Raw genomic sequence first — 18,392 nt, 5'->3', positions numbered from 1 at the left:
CTGGCATCTTGCCTACCCTGCACGACTGCCATGTCACACAGGTAGTATTGGGAGGCTTTCCAGGCACTACTGCAAATGGAGGAGCACAGCTGGGTAGAGAAAGGCGGGAAGAGGAGACACAGTTTATTTTGAACTAACTTCCCAATCAGCTAGAGACTTGAAATTTTAAGCATAGCTGAGAACTGGGTGGCAGTGCAATACTAACCCACTTCCTTGTCTAGTGTGTGGCGGAAGGTATGGTACACCACTGCAATTTGCCACTTTTCCTATTCTAGTCAGGAGTAGTTTGCAGGAAGATTAGTGGTAAGCCTCTATGAGAGCTTGAATCACTCTAATTTTTACCTTCATGATTTTTCGCAAGATATCTGTGAGAGGAGGGTATATATCGCTTGAGACCGATGAAGAGCAACTCAAATAAACCTCAAATTCACCACAAGTCTCTGTTATAATCTCATAAAGTCTGTTGTAACCTCATCAAAATATTTGAAATCGATTGAAAATTTCACACAGACAACATTAAAAAGTAGAAAATAGTTATTTGAATCAAAATAAATTTTTAATGTACTATACATTTAAACTGGACTAAAAAGTATAAAGTAATTTCTCCTAACCCTGTAAAGATACTCCTGAAAGTCTGTGATTCTACATGTCTAATAGCTATGAAAATACTTGTAACAATGGAAACGAAAAATGTGTCACGTATGCAATTCATAATTGGTGCATGAATAGTTCACGTCCTTACTATTAGATAACTACTAACTGATTGATGAACAGTGCACTTCGTGACTGTTGCCTACTGCAGGCAACCCATATCTCTCATTTTAAATCTTATAAGTATTTTGAAAAATATTAACCCATTAAATGCCATGATCCCCATTTGGTGATGACTAAAATATACAGTTTACTTGAAGGTAACTTCATTTTTGTATTTTACATTCGTTTTCTCAGTCGCTGCATCAATCAGGGAACCCAAAAATAAATGTAGGTTGAAGAAAAATAATTTGGCTGTCAACAGATTAATGATTCATAAATACGAATTTTCATGACAATGAGGTTACGAATCTACATCTTTATAAATATATTTGCTATAATTTTACAGTGATTCATGACATTTAGCTATTTAGTCGGCATCCGTCTACGTATCCGGAGCATTTACGTACATGTAATAATGTCTTAATTATACTCACCGTACATGCGCTTTTTTTATAATGATAGGCTGGTGCAGCAAAGATGTCTGTTGAGTAACGAAAATCTGTTTAATGCTGATTAATGGGCCTCGTTATTCTTAAGTTGTGTGTAAAAGAAAAACAGCGAACTGCACAACGAATATAAATCTTGCCTAAATTCTGAAATGACAGTCACTGCTCCTCGTAGTATCTAACCACCTTCCTTTAGTACAATTCTGTTTACATCAACATCTGTTATCCTGGCCTAGTGTACATAAGGAGTTCGTGAGAACGCGGAAGTAACCAGTGGTGCGTGCTGTTTGTTCCATGCAAGTGCAGTGGACGTTACAAACTTAAGTTTCTATTCTTTGGCCCACGTGCTATTGAGTAATCTGTTCTGAGTTGGAATAATGAAATAACTTATGTAACTTTATATATGGGTTTAATTTGTTGCCTGCAAGTTAACATTAGTCTGGAATGAACACAAGAAAAAGAAAGATACTTTAAAAACTGATTTACATCTCCTTTTCGCTCGCAAGCAGCTTTAGTTCACTCTTTACATGCATTAGGACAGGATAACAGACGTTGATATGAACTGAATTTCTCTTAGAGAAAGATTGTTAAATATTACCAGGCGCAGTGATTTGGTGACGAAAATTTTATGAGAAGGTCCCGTCCCAACGAAAAGAGCCTTTTTTTTTATAATGACTGTCACCGCAACTCGTGTATATATCCATGACACTCTCTGCCTTATTTCACAATAGTACAAAACGAGCTGCCGTCCTCTGAACTTTTACTGTGTCCTCCGTCAGCCCTATCTGGTGCGGATCCCACATCGCATTGCAGTACTCCAGAAGAGGGCGGATAAGCATAATGTAATCAGTATCTTTAATAGACCTATTACATTTTCTAAGCTTTCTGTCAGTAAAACACAGCCTTTGGTTTGCTTCCCCTGCGACAGTACCTATGAGATCGTTCCACTTCAACTTATTCTTAATTGTAATTCCTACGTATTTAATTCATTTGACAGGGTTCAATCTTGTGTGATTTATCGTGTAACTGAAATTTAGCGGACTCCCTTTAGTACTCATGTGGATGACTTAACAGTTTTTATTATTTCGAAACCAGGGCCACATTTTTCACTCCACGGAGATGTCTCGTCTAAATAAATTTTGCAATTCATTTTGATCGTCTCAGGGCTTTACAAAACGGTAAATGGCAGCATCATCTACAAAAGATCTAAGAGGGCTGCTCATATTGTCTCCTAAATCGTTTATGTAGATCAGGAACAACAGAGGGCCTGTAACACTTCCTCGAAGAGGGCCGGGCATTACTTCTGTTTTAATCGATGAATTCTCTTCAATTATTACGAACTGCGACATTGCTGACAAGAAATCACGAATCTAGTAGCACCACCGAGAGGATACTCCATAGGCACACAGTGAGGAACTACGTCAAAACCTTTCTGGGAATAAAATGGAACAGCGCGGAGCGGCCGCGCAGGTTGAGGCGCTATGTCACGGACTGTGCGGCCTCTGCCGCCGGAGGTTCGAGTTCTCCCTCGGGCATGCGTGTGCGTGTTGTTCTTAGCATAAATTAGTTTAAGTAGTGTGTAAGGATATGGACCAATGACCTAAGCAGTTTGGTCCCTTAGGCATTAAAAAAAGAAAAAAAAACGTGGAATAAATTTGACGTCTCCTGTCTGCAGCACTCATTACTTCCAAGATTAAAGAGCTAGTTGAGTTCGACAAGCCCGGTATTTTCTGAATCCGTGTTGCCTATTTGTCAATAGTTTTCTTGGAGGTGATTCATAATGTTTAAGCACAGTATATGTTCCAAAATCCTACTGGAAATAGACATTAGCGATATGGATCAGTAATTCATCGAATTACTCAGATTTCCTCTCTTGGGTATCGGTGCGACTTGTGCAACTTTCCGGTGTATAGATACGGATCTTCCTACGAGCAAGCGGTTGTAAATTATTGTGAAGCGAGAGGCTATTGTACCAGCATACTCTGAAATGAACCTGACTGGTACACAGTCTGGACGGAAGTCTTGCCTTTCTGAAGAGTTTTACGCAGTTTCGCCACACAGAGGATCTCTACTTCTAAGTTACTTATGTCGGCAGTTGCTCTTGAATTTTGGAGTAATTACTTCGCCTTCTTTCGTGTAAAATTGTTCGGAAATACGTGTTTAGAATCTCTTTTTTAGTAGTACAGTTCTGGATTCAAATTTTGTAGTATTTGCTTGGTGTTTTTTGTCGAAAAAAGCTCTGAAAAATGTGCTTAGTATCTCTTTCTTAGTGGCACTATCATCAGTACCATCACCATTATTATCGTGTAATGAATGCATTAACTGTCTGTTTCCACTGGTGCACTGGTGTACTTTTACATATGACCAGAATCTCTTCTGGTTTTCTGTCAGACTTCGCTGTGGAAACTAATAAAAACATCTCACATTGCAACTCGCCCTCAACTGCGAGCTTCTGTGAGACTTCGTCAGTCTTGAAGACCGTTAAACATTTTGATGATGGTATTTAGTTTCATGACAGCAGTTGTTGTTGATGTGGTCTTCAGTCCTGATACTGGTTTGATGAAGCTCTCCACGCTACTCTATCCTGTGCAAGGTTCTTCATCTCCCAGTACTTACTGCAACATACATCCTTCTGAATCTGCTTAGTGTATTCATCTCTTGGTCTCCCTCTATGATTTTTACCCTCCACGCTGCCCTCCAACATTAAATTGGTGATCCCTTGATGCCTCAAAACATGTCCCACCAACCGATCCCTTCTTCTAGTCAAGTTGTTCCACAAACTCATCTTCACCCCAATTCTATTCAATAACTCCTCATTAGTTATGTCAATTACCCATCTAATCTTCAGCATTATACAGTAGCACCACATTTCGAAAGCTTCTATTCTCTTCCTGTCCACACTATTTATCGTCCATGTTTCACTTCCATACATGACTACACTCCATGCACATACTTTCAGAAACGACTTCCTGACACTTAAATCTATACTCGATGTTAACAAATTTCTCTTCTTCTGAAACGCTTTCCTTGCCATTGCCAGTCTACATTTTATATCCTCTCTACTTCGACCATCATCAGTTATTTTGCTCCCCAAATAGCAAAACACCTTTACTACTTTAAGTGTCTCATTTCCTAAACTAATAACCTCAGCATCTCCCGACTTAATTCGATTACACTCCATTATCCTTATTTTTGCTTTTCTTGATGTTCATCTTATATCCTCCTTTCAAGACAGTGTCCATTCCGTTCAACTGCTCTTCCAAGTCCTTTGTTGTCTCTGACAGAATTACAATGTCATCGACGAACCTCAAAGTTTTTATTTTTTCTCCATGGATTTTAATTTCTACACCAAATTTTTCTTTTGTTTCCTTTACTGCTTGCTCAATATACAAATTGAATAATACTGGGGAGGGGCTACAACCCTGTATCACTCCCTTCCCAATCACTGCTTCCCTTTTATGCCCCTCGACTCTTATAACTGCCATCTGGTTTCTGTACAAATTGTAAATAGCCTTTCGGTCCCTGTATTTTACCCCTGCCACCTTTAGAATTTGAAAGAGAGACATCAGTAGCGCAGGAAAAAGAACACACTGGACCTGTGGAATCTATACGTGGCTGTAATGGACCTGTTAATCGTGAGCGCGGTCTCGGAAGGAATCCCGTACCGGCGAGACACGGCCACTTGTGTAAACTGGCGCTGCAGGAGGCGGCGCCGTGTGTCGGCGGGGGGCGCGCAATATCTGGCGCGGGCAGCTGGCGCCAGCGGCGGGCGGTCGATGCGCGACGCCAGCCGCCAGCCGCCAGCCGCCAGCCGCCAGTCGGCTGCCGCCAGCGCCGTGTTATTGCCCGCAGAGCAAACAGCCCGCCGGCCGCTAATTTCGCAGGCCCGGCGCTGCCCCGCCCAGCTCTCTGCCGCTCCGCCCTGCCCTGCCCGCTGTGTCAACACCGGCTCGAACGGCGGATCCCTTCCAGGCGGCAGGTGCTCCTGTTCCGAAGAACACTGCAACTCCCTCTCCCTCAAATCCCGCCTTTGACCTTCCCTCTTTTCATTAATTCTTGCGATATAAAATTGGTCACAGGCGTTTGCTCTCTGTCCGTACCACACCCCACTTTCCACTCTCCCTCCGAGACCCGCTTTAATTTGCTCATCACCGTCCTCTTCCGGGCGTCGAGTGCGAGACTATTAGATGGAATACGTACTCAAACTTTCTAACAGTTTAATACTTTTGTAACCTGTCGAGAGCATTCCCATCATTGCGTAATCAGTTGCTGTGTGCTACTAGAAATCTCCAACTTCTTCTGCAAGGGTGGCACAGAATAGTATGATCGTCCTCAATTTTTCCGTCAAACGACACATATATGCCTGCCGTTTCAAATAAGATGTCCTCCTCTGTTACTTACAAAATAATAATAAGCCTTTCCGGCTTAGATCTTTTTTAATGTGTGACTTGTAAGTACTGCATCTTTCTCCAGTAAGTACAAACTTTAGTTTTATTAATGTGTTATATACTTAATACGTTATAGAACAGTTAGTCTAATTCTGAAGACGACGCTCATAGTAGCGTCGAAACCTGGTCAATTTTGACTTAATATTTGTGACCGAGGGCTTATTTGTTCTAATATAGAAAAAATAAATAAGATGAACACTTTTGTAGGGGGTTTCACTAAATGTGTATGCTGGTTGCTTCTGTAAGTTACGAAGTAATAGGCGATGGAAATATTTGTTGCGGTAGGTCACTATAAGAAACGTTACACTGTCTGCGGAGCTATGAACATAGTTTATTGTGTTGTTATCCAAAGAGTTATAGCAAGAAGATACCATTTTTTAAGTAGAACAATAGTTGTTTCTACCATGTACCGGAATCAGTAACATCAGCTGTGTATACATCAATTTAAATTACATTCCTATCACTCTTACTTTGTGAGATACCACCCTTCAAAGTAGCAGCAGTAACCGATCTAACAACTGCGCCAGACCCTTGTTGTCTTATGTAGGCGTTGTCAACAGCAGTGCCGCATTGTGCCTGTTTATGTATCTCTGTATTTGAATACGCATGTCTCTACCAGTTTCTTTGACGCTTCAGCATATATATCAAAATCAACTGTGTACCAGTCAATTTAAATCAACTTTCTATCAATTCTTGTTAAGGAGCTAGCATCATTCATAGCTTTACTGGTGGATGCAATATGCTGTCCATAATTGGCTATGTTAAGAGGGACGTAGCGGTGGCGAAATATTATTTCAAATGAGTTGTACTAATGAGTGACCTTTTTCCTGAATTGACATCTTACGGCGCCTGCTAAACGTCTTGTGGCTCTGTGATGCCAGTAAGATTACATCTCGTCCGCAGGTCATTTAGAAGGCACAGTGAATTGTGCATCCTGGAAAATGGACTCCAGTTTGATCACCTCACATATATGGACATTTCGTCGCCATAATGTCCATCCCACACATACGCAGTTCTGGACAAATTTCCGTTTGCATTACTAAAGTACACAGAAATCTGATTTAAAATCATTTGGGCACAGTTGTTTAAAATACATCTCTTACATGACAGAAAAAATTTTCTATTGAAAAAGATGTAATTCGTTGCTTTAATTCTCCTGAAAATAACTAAATAAGCTTTGTTCGGAGCTACGTATGAAGACTAAAGTTTCTTACCTAGAAACTGTTTGATTGCTGGTGAAGGAGGGTATCTGGCTCTCAGATTTTTCCCAGTATACACCTTAACACGACAATAATATTCGTCTCCAGCTACTCTGTCCTGAGAAGAGTCTGTTTAATGATAAAGCACCACAGCAATAGTTGAAGGTGGACAGCAGTTGCGAGAACAAAAGAGAAACAACCATCAGGAAACCACTTCTGCACGACGACAATAATATATTGGTAAACATTCTCCTTCTCTCTCTCCACCCTGTCATCGTCATCTATCCAACAACGGCGGGCCACCATCATTAACCTGAAAAATGCAAAATAACAACACTTCTCCTCCAGACCAGGCGTGAGGAAAATCTCATTTTGTAAGTACACACGATCCTGGTCTTCGTCAGTGCTGAACTAATCCGCGACACCAAAGGAATCAGCAAAAACATCCCATCAGTCAGAGTCGAAGCCTCGCATCGTCAAGAAGAGATGTGGAATAGTACATGATGCGGTCTAAACGCCCACACGTTTTTACTTTCAATTAGGACGGCCAAGAAACGCTGCTGTTACCTTAAAAAATTGTTTACTAGTCGCTGAACGTGTGATACCTATGTTGATGGTATAAGTGATATGTTGATGGTATAAGCGATATGTTCAAAGTTGTTGTAGGTACAAGTGATGTGTCCAAACTTTTTATAACTAAACTGCATAGATAATAAAATTAAGACATGAAATACAACACACACCATTCTTCACAAAGCGCTTCGGTACTACACAAAATGATACACGCGTGTGCATTGCTCTCTCATATGTCGTTTAAAAACAGACTGCATTTTAAGTCCATATTCTTTGTCATTTCACAAGAGGATTGTCCCACTATTTTTGTCAATCAGCTGATGGCGTTATTGGCTTGAATGCGAGTACTTCAGGATAATTTTCAACTCTCAATCGTCTTCGAAATTCACACGTAAATAATTGCGCATTGACAGTCCATGTTTCCGATTGAAATGTTGCATTGAAAGAAATTCAGTAAATTTTTGTACGTACGTGCCACTAAGCTTAGTGACCGCAAGTCTGAAAAAGACATTGTGTTTAAAGTCCATGGAAGATTTCCAACCGGACTGTAAAGCGTTGTCAGAACTTATTCTGATTATAGCGTTTCTCGTGATCATGCACCATTTTTCCAAGTGGAAATCAGGTGCACGTGTGCAACATTTGGTTCAACACCACACACTTCTAAGGAGCTCAGTTTAATATTTCTTGGAAAAACGGTGTGGTGCTGACGTTTGGTCAAACATCTCTGATGTACCTAGGTAAATTCGTCGCCTGGCCGTTTATCCTAGCTTGTTACCTAGTTGTGTATAGACATTTCGTGACCATAAGCTGTTTAGGAGCGAGTTGAATTAAATATTAACAAATTCTTGGGCAGAGCAGCCATAATGTATCCTGTCCTATGTAGCTTATTTCTATTTAGTAAATACGAATATATCTATAAACTGTGCAATCTCAAAAATGGTCGGCCGCGGTGGTCTAGCGGTTTTAGGCGCTCAGTCCGGAACCGCGCGAGAGTGTGGCAGATATGATACACGAGTTGGGATGGAAGTCATTACAGCATAGACGTTTTTCGTCGCGGCGAGACCTTTTTACGAAATTTCAGTCACCAACTTTCTCTTCCGAATGCGAAAATATTTTGTTGAGCCCAACCTACATAGGTAGGAATGATCATCAAAATAAAATAAGAGAAATCAGAGCTCGAACAGAAAGGTTTAGGTGTTCGTTTTTCCCGCTCGCTGTTCGGGAGTGGAATAGTAGAGAGATAGTATGATTGTGGTTCGATGAACCCTCTGCCAAGCACTTAAATGTGAATTGCAGAGTAGTCATGTAGATGTAGATGTAGATGTAGATGTAGACTGCTACGGTCGCAGGTTCGAATCCTGCATCGGGCATGGATGTGTGTGATGTCCTTAGGTTTAAGTAGTTCTAAGTTCTAGGGGACTGATGACCACAGATGTTAAGTCCCATAGTGCTCAGAGCCATTTGAACCAAGCCATCTCAAAAATGGCTCAAATGGCTCTGAGCACTATGGGACTTAACATCTTAGGTCATCAGTCCCCTTGAACTTAGAACTACTTAAACCTAAATAACCTAAGGACATCACATAACACCCAGCCATCACGAGGCAGAGAAAATCCCTGACCCCGCAGGGAATCGAACCCGGGAACCCGGGCTGTGCAATCTAAAGTGACGCATATCGACTGCCTTATACATGCAAGTCAACATATTTGAAGTTTTTTTTGTGCTTTCTACACCTTCCCTGAGCACATTGCACATTTTTTGATGAACTTTTGTAATTCAGTGCTGGAACGGGATTCCTCCGCAAGAATTCCTCCTTAATTCACGGAGTCGCTGTGTCGAGGGATGGTAACTTAAAAAGTTCAACCTCCAGAACAAATGCGATACAACGAACAGTTTTTGTCTCGCACTTCTGTCGTTCGTAAACAGTACTGCCGATAATATGAATCAATTTGCATAATACGTATAGATAACATGTGCTAAGATCTCCATGAACAAATGGTGGGTGTTTCTTGTTCATTGTCCGCAGAAATGGGTGTCACCAGAAGAGGGAATTGGGCGCCAAGTCGATACATATTGAACTCTCCGTGTCAGTTCTGGCTCCGCCGGATCTTTGATACATGGCAGCAATTATTAAATCATATGAGAAAAACGTAAATTATTTGAAAACTACGTGCACTTTGTTCAACATGTTAACGTCACTACACAAACTTGGATTCAGGTTCTGACATGTTCGATATGCCAGTCATCATTGGCGATGATGTGGTGCAGACGAATAGCGAAATTCTGTATCATCCACTAAACTGTCGGAGCGTCGATGTTGTCGATGACCTACCGGATGGCTGTTTTCAGCTCACCGATGGTTCTGGGGTTATTTCTGTACACATTGCCTTTAATATAGCCCCACAAGAAGGAGTCACATGTGTTCATATTCAATCGAGGCCCGTACCAGTGACCTCTGGGTACCCCAGAGCCCGAATGCGGTCCCCAGTGTGTTCCTCCAGGGCATCAGACACTCTCCTGCTTCGACGGGGTCAAGCTCCGTCTTCCATGAACCACATTTTGTCGAAATAAGGGTCACTTTGGATAATGGGGATGGAATCATCTTCCAAAAATTTCAAGTACAATTCGGTACTCACTGTACCATCAAAGAATATCTGACCGATTGTTCCGTAAATGGACACTGCACACCAAACAGTCACCTGTTGAGAGTGAAGACACTTCTCGATCGCGAAATGCGGATACTCAGTCCCCTAAGTGTACTAGTTCTGCGTATTGACGAATCCTTCGCAAGTGAAATTGGGCTTCATTGCTAAACCAACCCAAATTCACATCAAAGCCTTGTTCTGTGGGCAACAGTGTTGGCGAAACACAACCGCTGTTCCATGGCTCTGGGGCTTAATGGCTGATGGGTTTGAATTTTGTATGGGAAGAGATGCAGATCTTCAACAACAATTTGTCGCAATGTCACCCGGTTGATTGCCACCATCTATGCACTTCGTTTGGTTGATCTCCTGGGGCTGGTTTGAAACACAGTGCGTGTCTTCTCGATGTTTTCATGTGTTTTCACTCCTTTTGGTCGATCGACATTGCCAACTATGTCATTACGAACACCACCCGTTGTCTCAAATTTACGAATCAAATTCTTGATTGTTAGGACACTTGAACCAGTTGTCTTCAGCTTTAACTCGGACGCAAACTTCCTTTGAGCCGCAGTTGGGCTCTTATTGCTCGGTTTCACAAGCTCTCTACGCTCAGGCACGCCGTACCGTGACATTTTCACGTTCGAATGGCCGATAACAAGAGGGCCCGTCCGGAAGCGCGTATTAATTCTCGTCATGCCCCCGGGTGAATCCTGCAGTTTGGACGTCCTAACGCAAACTGTTCAGAAGATATGACGATTTTATTTCATACATTTCAGGAGCTGTCACCCGGTATATGTTGAGTCAGTCGGCAGCTCTGCCTTCATCTTATTCGTCTTGAGTCACGCAGACGAGACAGACGAACTGCCCACACAGCTATCCTGCTGCCTATAAATTATTACAAAAGTAAAGCTCTTTCCCAGCAAAGCTTAATGAATAAGGCAGCAGCTTATGGAACACTGGATCATCTTTATTAATGCTTCACAACGCTCCAAAGAATAGAAATCAACGAATGGGGCGAAAGATGTAAAAAGTAAGTTCAGGAGTATTACAGAGGTGTGTTGTAGCTCCGTTACTGTTCAGTAATGTATAAGTGACGTAGTTGTTAGCGTCGAAAGTAACGTGAGGCTGTGGTGCAGTAGTACACATGACGGTACAACGCCGGAAAACTGTGGCAAATAGCTGGGAGACCTGCGGAGGTTCGGCACTTGTAGCAGCTGCTAGAAGCTAATTCTCCGCGTAAATAAACATAATGTAATACGGAGATATGTATATCTCTTCGACTACAATGCAGGTGATATATCACTGGAAAGAAGAAAAGAGAATGACCGCGCAAAACTATCAGGAAAGGCGAATAACACGCCGATATTCGTTGGGAAATTCTTAAGGAAGAATAGCTCGTTCAGAAAAGAAGTAGATGGCCAAATGTTTCTTCGATCCGTTCTCCAGTATTAGTAGGCAGAATCTGATCCTTACCCGGTACAATAAAATCAAAATAAAAGCGCCATGTTTTGTCATGGGATATCTTGGTAATCGAGAGAGGGTCACGAGGATGTTCACAAAACCACAGTGCTAGCAGAGAGGCGTTTTGTATCACGGAATTGTAAATACTGGAAATTTGGGTAGGTGATGTTGCATGAAGAATCAAATTCAAATGGTTCAAATGGCTCTAAGCACTATGGGACTTAACATCTAAGGTAATGAGTCTCCTAGATTTAGCACTATTTAAACCTAACCAACCTAAGGACATCACACACATCGATGCCCGAGGCAGTATTCGAATCTGCGACCGTAGCAGCACCGCGGTTCCGGACTGAAGCGCCTAGAAGCGCTATGCTACAGCGGCCAGCTGCAAGAAGAATCATACAATGTGTTACCTCTTGCGAAATGATCATGAACTGGGGAAAAAAATCAGGGAAGTTACGACACCACAGCATACGAATGCAGTCTTTATAACTATGCATCATTTGCAAATTATACGGGGAACGTGGGAGTCGGTTGTTGTAACCGACGTACCCTCCGCCACCTGCCGTGAGGTGGCTTGTGGCGTATAGTAGTGAATTTCGAAAGAGTGACAGACGATTCCAAATATCTACAGCCGACTGACGATAATTTGAAGTTCAAAGAACCTTACATTAAGCTACAATAACTCAGAGTTCGGTTTAACGAAAATGCTACAAATGAAGGTGATATCAGTGTGCTCCCTGACGCTGTTGCATAAACAGCTGCCAGCAGCAAGTCGTATATTCTTAGCTCACTTATTTGTTACATAATTTAATTCTTAATTTCTTTGCATGTTTTTGGTACTTGCATTGTTTAATTGGAAAATTTCGAGCGTATTATAGTATTTGAGAGTTGTAGCATCGCGTTTTAGTACCTGAATAGTGTAAAATCGCGTAATCTCCTTCCGCCGCCGAGCAGTGTGTCAGCAGTGAACAAGTAGCAGCATTACTGCATTTACTAGGCAATCGATTTTTTTAATAACCGTTTAAATTTTGTGTCGAATTGTTTGTGCTCTCTGTAGATTTGTTCAGACGTTCTTAGCACAACAGTTTTTAGCATGGATAGGGACTGCAACTGCTGTGTTCGGATGCAGGCTAAGTTGGCATCCCTTCGCTACCCGCTTCAGGCAGTGTTGGCTTCGGTCACACAGCTTGAGGTGTGCCAGTGGACATCCCTGTGGGGGTCTGGACAGGGGTTTGTCGGGGACGGCCAGGTCGTCCCACGCATCCCCCGATCGGACTACGACTGTGGCTGCCCAGGATACTGCCCACATTGAGGCTGATCCCTCACCTGTGATAGAGTGGGAGATCGTCTCGTGGCCGGAGGGCTGAACGGAAGGCCTCTCCAGTTTGTCTGACGAACCGGTTTCAGGCTCTTTCTCAGGCTGATACTGACCTTCAGCCGGACATGGCTGCATGTCCTGTTCCAGAGGTTGCCCCTCAGTCTGCAAGATTTCGGCGGTCGCAGAGGGTGAGCTTACTGGTAGTTGGAAGCTCTAACGTCAGGCGTGTAATGGGCCCCCCTAGGGATATGGCAGCAAGAGAGGGGAAGAAAACCAATGTGCGCTCCGTATGCATACCGGGGGAGACATTCCAGATGTGGAAAGGGTCCTTCCGGATGCCATGAAGGGTACAGGGTGCACCCATCTGCAGGTGGTCGCTCATGTCGACACCAATGATGTGTGTCGCTGTGGATCGGAGGAAATCCTCTCTGGCTTTCGGCGGCTATCTGATTTGGTGAAGACTGCAAGTCTCGCTAGTGGGATGAAAGCAGGGCTCACCATCTGTAGCATCGTCGACAGGACTGACTGTGGACCTTTGGTGCAGAGCCGAGTGGAGGGTCTGAATCAGAGACTGAGACGGTTCTGCGACCGTGTGGGCTGCAGATTTCTCGACTTGCGCCATAGGGTGGTGGGGTTTCCGCTGGATAGGTCAGGAGTCCACTATACGCAGCAAGCGGCTACGCGGGTAGCAGGGGTTGTGTGGACTTGACGGTTTTTTAAGTTACATGGCCTCGGGCAAGTACAGAAAGGACCACAGCCTCAAAGGGTGCGGGACAAAGTCAGGACATGTGGGGACCAAGCAGCAATCGGTATTGTAATTGCCAACTGGCGAAGCTGCATTGGTAAAGTACCGGAACTTCAAGCGCTGATAGAAAGCACCGAAGCTGAAATCGTTATAGGTACAGAAAGCTGGCTGAAGTCAGAGATAAATTCTGCCGAAATTTTTACAAAGGCACAGACGGTGTTTAGCAAAGATAGGTTGCATGCAACCGGTGGTGGAGTGTTTGTCGCTGTTAGTAGTAGTTTATCCTGTAGTGAATTAGAAGTGGATAAGTTCCTGCGAATTATTATGGGTGGAGGTTATACTCAACAACCGAGCTAGGTTAATAATTGGCTCCTTTTACCGACCTCCCGACTCAGCAGCAGTAGTGGCTGAACAGCTGAGAGAAAATTTGGAATACATTTCACATAAATTTTCTCAGCATGTTGTAGTCTTAGATGGAGATTTCAATTTACCAGATATAGACTGGGACACTCAGATGTTTAGGACGGGAGGTAGAGACAGAGCATCGAGTGACATTGTACTGAGTGCACACCCGAGAATTACCTCGAGCAATTAAACAAAGAACCGACTCGTGTAAATAAAATCTTGGACCTACTGATAACAAACAGACCCCAACTTTCCCCAACTTTTCGACTCTGTAAGTGCAGAACAGGGAATCAGTGATCATAAGGCCGTTGCAGCATCCCTGAATATGGAATTTAATAGGAATATAAAAAAAGGGAGGAAGGTTTATCTGTTTAGCAAGAGTAATAGAAAGCAGATTTCAGACTACCTAACAGATCAAAACGAAAATTTCTGTTCCGTCACTGACAATGTTGAGAGTTTATGGAAAAAGTTCAAGGCAATCGTAAAATGCGTTTTACACAGGTACGTGCCGAGTAAAACTGTGAGGGACGGAAAAAACCCACCGTGGTTCAACAACAAAGTTAGGAAACTACTGCGAAAGCAAAGAGAGCTTCACTCCAAGTTTAAACGCAGCCAAAACCTCTCACACAAACAGAAGCTAAACGATGTCAAAGTTAGCGTAAGGAGGGCTATGCGTGAAGCGTTCAGTGAATTCGAAAGTAAAATTCTATGTTCCGACTTGACAGAAAATCCTAGGAAGTTCTGGTCTTACGTTAAATCAGTAAGTGGCTCGAAACAGCATATCCAGACACTCCGGGATGATGATGGCACTGAAACAGAGTATGTCACGCATAATGCTGAAACGCTAAACAGCGTTTTCCACAACTTTTTCACAGAGGAAGACCGCACTGCAGTTCCTTCTCTAAATCCTCGCACAAACGAAAAAATAGCTGACATCGAAATAAGTGTCATGGAATAGAAAAGCAACTGGAGTCACTCAACAGAGGAAAGTCCACTGGACCTGACGGGATACCAATTCGATTCTACACAGAGTACGCGAAAGAACTTGCCCCCCTTCTAACAGCATAGTACCGCAAGTCTCTAGAGGAACGGAAAGTTCCAAATGATTGGAAAAGAGCACAGGTAGTCCCAATCTTCAAGAAGGGTCGTCGAGCAGATGCGCAAAACTATAGACCTACATCTCTGACGGCCATCTGTTGTAGAATTTTAGAACATGTTTTTTGCTCGAGTATCATGTCGTTTTTGGAAACCCAGAATCTACTCTGTAGGAATCAACACGGATTCCGGTAACAGCGATCGTGTGAGACCCAACTCGCTTTATTTGTTCATGAGACCCAGAAAATATTAGATACAGACTCCCAGGTAGATGCTATTTTCCTTGACTTCCGGAAGGCGTTCGATACAGTTCCGCACTGTCGCCTGATAAACAAAGTAAGAGCCTACGGAATATCAGACCAGCTGTGTGGCTGGAGTGAAGAGTTTTTAGAAAACAGAGCACACCATGTTGTCATCAATGGAGAGACGTCTAGAGACGTTAAAGTATCCTCTGGCGTGCCACAGGGAAGTGTTATGGGACCATTGTTCTTCACAATATATATAATTGACCTAGTAGATAGTGTCGGAAGTTCCATGCGGCTTTTCGCGGATGATGCTGTAGTGTACAGAGAAGTTGCAGCATTAGAAAATTGTAGCGATGTCCAGGAAGATCTGCAGCGGATAGGCACTTGGTGCAGTGAGTGGCAACTGACCCTTAACATAGACAAATGTAATGTATTGCGAATACAAAGAAAGAAGGTCCTTTATTGTATGATTATATGACACAGGAACAAACACTGGTAGCAGTTACTTCTGTAACATATCTGGCAGTATGCGTGCGGAACGATTTGAAGTGGAATGATCATATAAAATTAATTGTTGGTAAGGCGGGTGCCAGCTTGAGATTCATTGGGAGAGTCCTTAAAAAATGTAGTCCATCAACAAAGGAGGTGGCTTACAAAAGACTCGTTCGACCTATACTTGAGTATTGCTCATCAGTGTGGGATCCGTACCAGATCGGGTTGACGGAGGAGATAGAGAAGATCCAAAGAAGAGCGGCGCATTTGGTCACACGGTTATTTGGTAACCGTCATAGCGTTACGGAGATCTTTAGCAAACCCAAGTGGCAGACTCTGCAAGAGAGGCGCTCTCCATCGCGGTGTAGCTTGCTTACCAGGTTTCGAGAAGGGGCGTTTCTGGATGAGGTTTCGAATACATTGCTTCCCCCTACTTATACCTCCCGAGGAGATCACGAATGTAAAATTAGAGAGATTCGAGCGCGCGCGGAGGCTTTCAGACAGTTGTCCTTCCCGCGAACCATACGCGACTGGAACAGAAAAGGGAGGTAATGACAGTGGCTCGTAAAGAACCCTCCGCCACACACCGTTGGGTGGCTTGCGGAGTATAAATGTAGATGTAGATGTAAAATTTCGAAAAAAGGGCATCCACTAAAAATAAAAAATTAAAACATAGTGGCTTTACTTTCTTTTTTTTTACTTGCGGATTTCTGTAAAACGATAAGCGGAAACTAAGAATTAGATCTCAATTCAAAGGAAAATTGTTTTTTACATGTTTCATTAAATTTGAAATTTCAATCGGAAGATACACTGAAATTTCCGAAAATACACTGTGATATTTTAGTTATATTTCGTACAGATATAAAAGATAGTTTTATGTCTCAATGACTATCATTGTATTTGGACAACTGGTTTTTCTCTCATCTAGTTCTGTTCTACTCATGAACATGTACAACTACGAAGAGCCTTTGCTTCCATATTCTACGTCTTGTACTCTTACTCTTCTGCTTTTTTCACCGTCTGAGTTTTTGTCACCCAGCACAACCTCAAATTCGACGTTAGTTAAGCACCGCAGGTTTTCATACTATCATGATAATTTACGAAATCATCTAATGTTATATTTTGTCCTACATCAGGAAAATGGTCCTACGAGACAAAAACACTTGTTGTTCTTCGAAGTCACTGGTGCAAACGGCGTACAGTGGTTCTACAAAAATATGCAAACACAAGAAAGGCACTTTAACACGTTGTAGCTAACCGTTGGCACTCGAAACAGCTTCCAGTCGCCTCGGAAAGGAACCGAAAGAATTTTATAGCGTTATTCCTGGAAAAAAGTGGCAATTTTAGCTAACAAAATGGTCAAATGTGTACGAAATCTTATGGACTCAACTGCTAAGGTTACCAGTCCCTAAGCTAACACACTCATTAACCTAAATTATCCTAAGGACAAACACACACACCCATGCGCGAGGGAGGACTCGAACCTCCGCCGGGACCAGGCGCACAGTCCATGACTACAGCGCCATAGACCGCTCGCCTAATCCCGCGCGGCTTTTAGGTAACGACGGTGTAGGTGGATGCCGATCACGTAGTCTTCTGTACAAAGTGGTTCACAAAGAATCGATTATATTAAGATCTGGCCACTCTGGTGGGGAGAGGCGACAATTCGTCTGCTTGCTCCTTAGTCTATGTTTTATGGCTTCGGCATCACTTTTTCCTGTTACTGGCATTTCGTTCACTGATGAGTCGTTTTGGAATTCCAGTTCGCTCTGCAATTTCCTGCTTATGGATCTCCATTCGTGTAGTTTTAGTGCTGACAAAGTTCGCGATTGCGACATTCAGCTCTGCAGTGACTTCTGCTTTTGCTCTCTCGTGTCGTCACAATCCTCTTCAATGACTGTCCGTCACGATCGCTCAACACGCATTTCCGTCCGTATTGTGACGTAGTGGATGATGTTTTCCAAGTTTCCTTGTATGCGGCACGAATCTACGAAACACTTGAGGTGTCTTGGTTATGGAGCCACCCACCATAAGAGGGCCAACAATTTGCCCATTTTCGAATTCACATAATGCACACACAACTCCACAGAATAGTGTTCTGACCACGACTGCCATTTACGACGTACTGCGGGAATTGTACGGATACGGTTTTAGGTCAGACACGACAACACAACCTGCAGAATTTGCTGTCATCAGTATTTATGTTCAGGCACGCATTTCTCCTGGCGTTTCCAACGCCTGTCTATATTACAAGCGGAAAATTGAACGAAAAATATAGGTCCCTGTTTATTTAAAAGATTGTCGAAAAATTTGGGTACCAGGTGCCTCATTAAACCTTCCTCTGAATCTTTCAAAAATTTCCCCAAAATTTTGGCATGCGTTTTTGTTAACATGAAACTCACCACGAATACCCTAAAGCCCCCCTGACAGTACCTCACTCACACCCACTAATCCCTCGTTGTAAGTCACTCACACTCATCCACTTCTAGTTACCCTTCCAAGCTCAATAATTCAGCTCAACTCATTGTGACTATCTCTTCGTGTCTTTCTGTATTGTCTCCCGTATC

The 18,392-nt window shown here is 42.9% G+C and overlaps 1 protein-coding gene across 1 annotated transcript in view; it reads right to left on the bottom strand.

Moving 5' to 3' along the window:
• Positions 1 to 18,392, bottom strand: part of LOC126272589 (pikachurin-like) — an 887,807-nt gene that overhangs the window by 228,565 nt on the left and 640,850 nt on the right. The gene's annotated exons all lie outside the window — the stretch shown is intronic.

The sequence above is a fragment of the Schistocerca gregaria genome, chromosome 5 (assembly GCF_023897955.1).
Source record: "Schistocerca gregaria isolate iqSchGreg1 chromosome 5, iqSchGreg1.2, whole genome shotgun sequence".
NCBI classification, from domain to species: Eukaryota; Metazoa; Arthropoda; class Insecta; order Orthoptera; family Acrididae; genus Schistocerca; species Schistocerca gregaria.
This window is presented reverse-complemented; position numbering and strand designations above follow the sequence as displayed.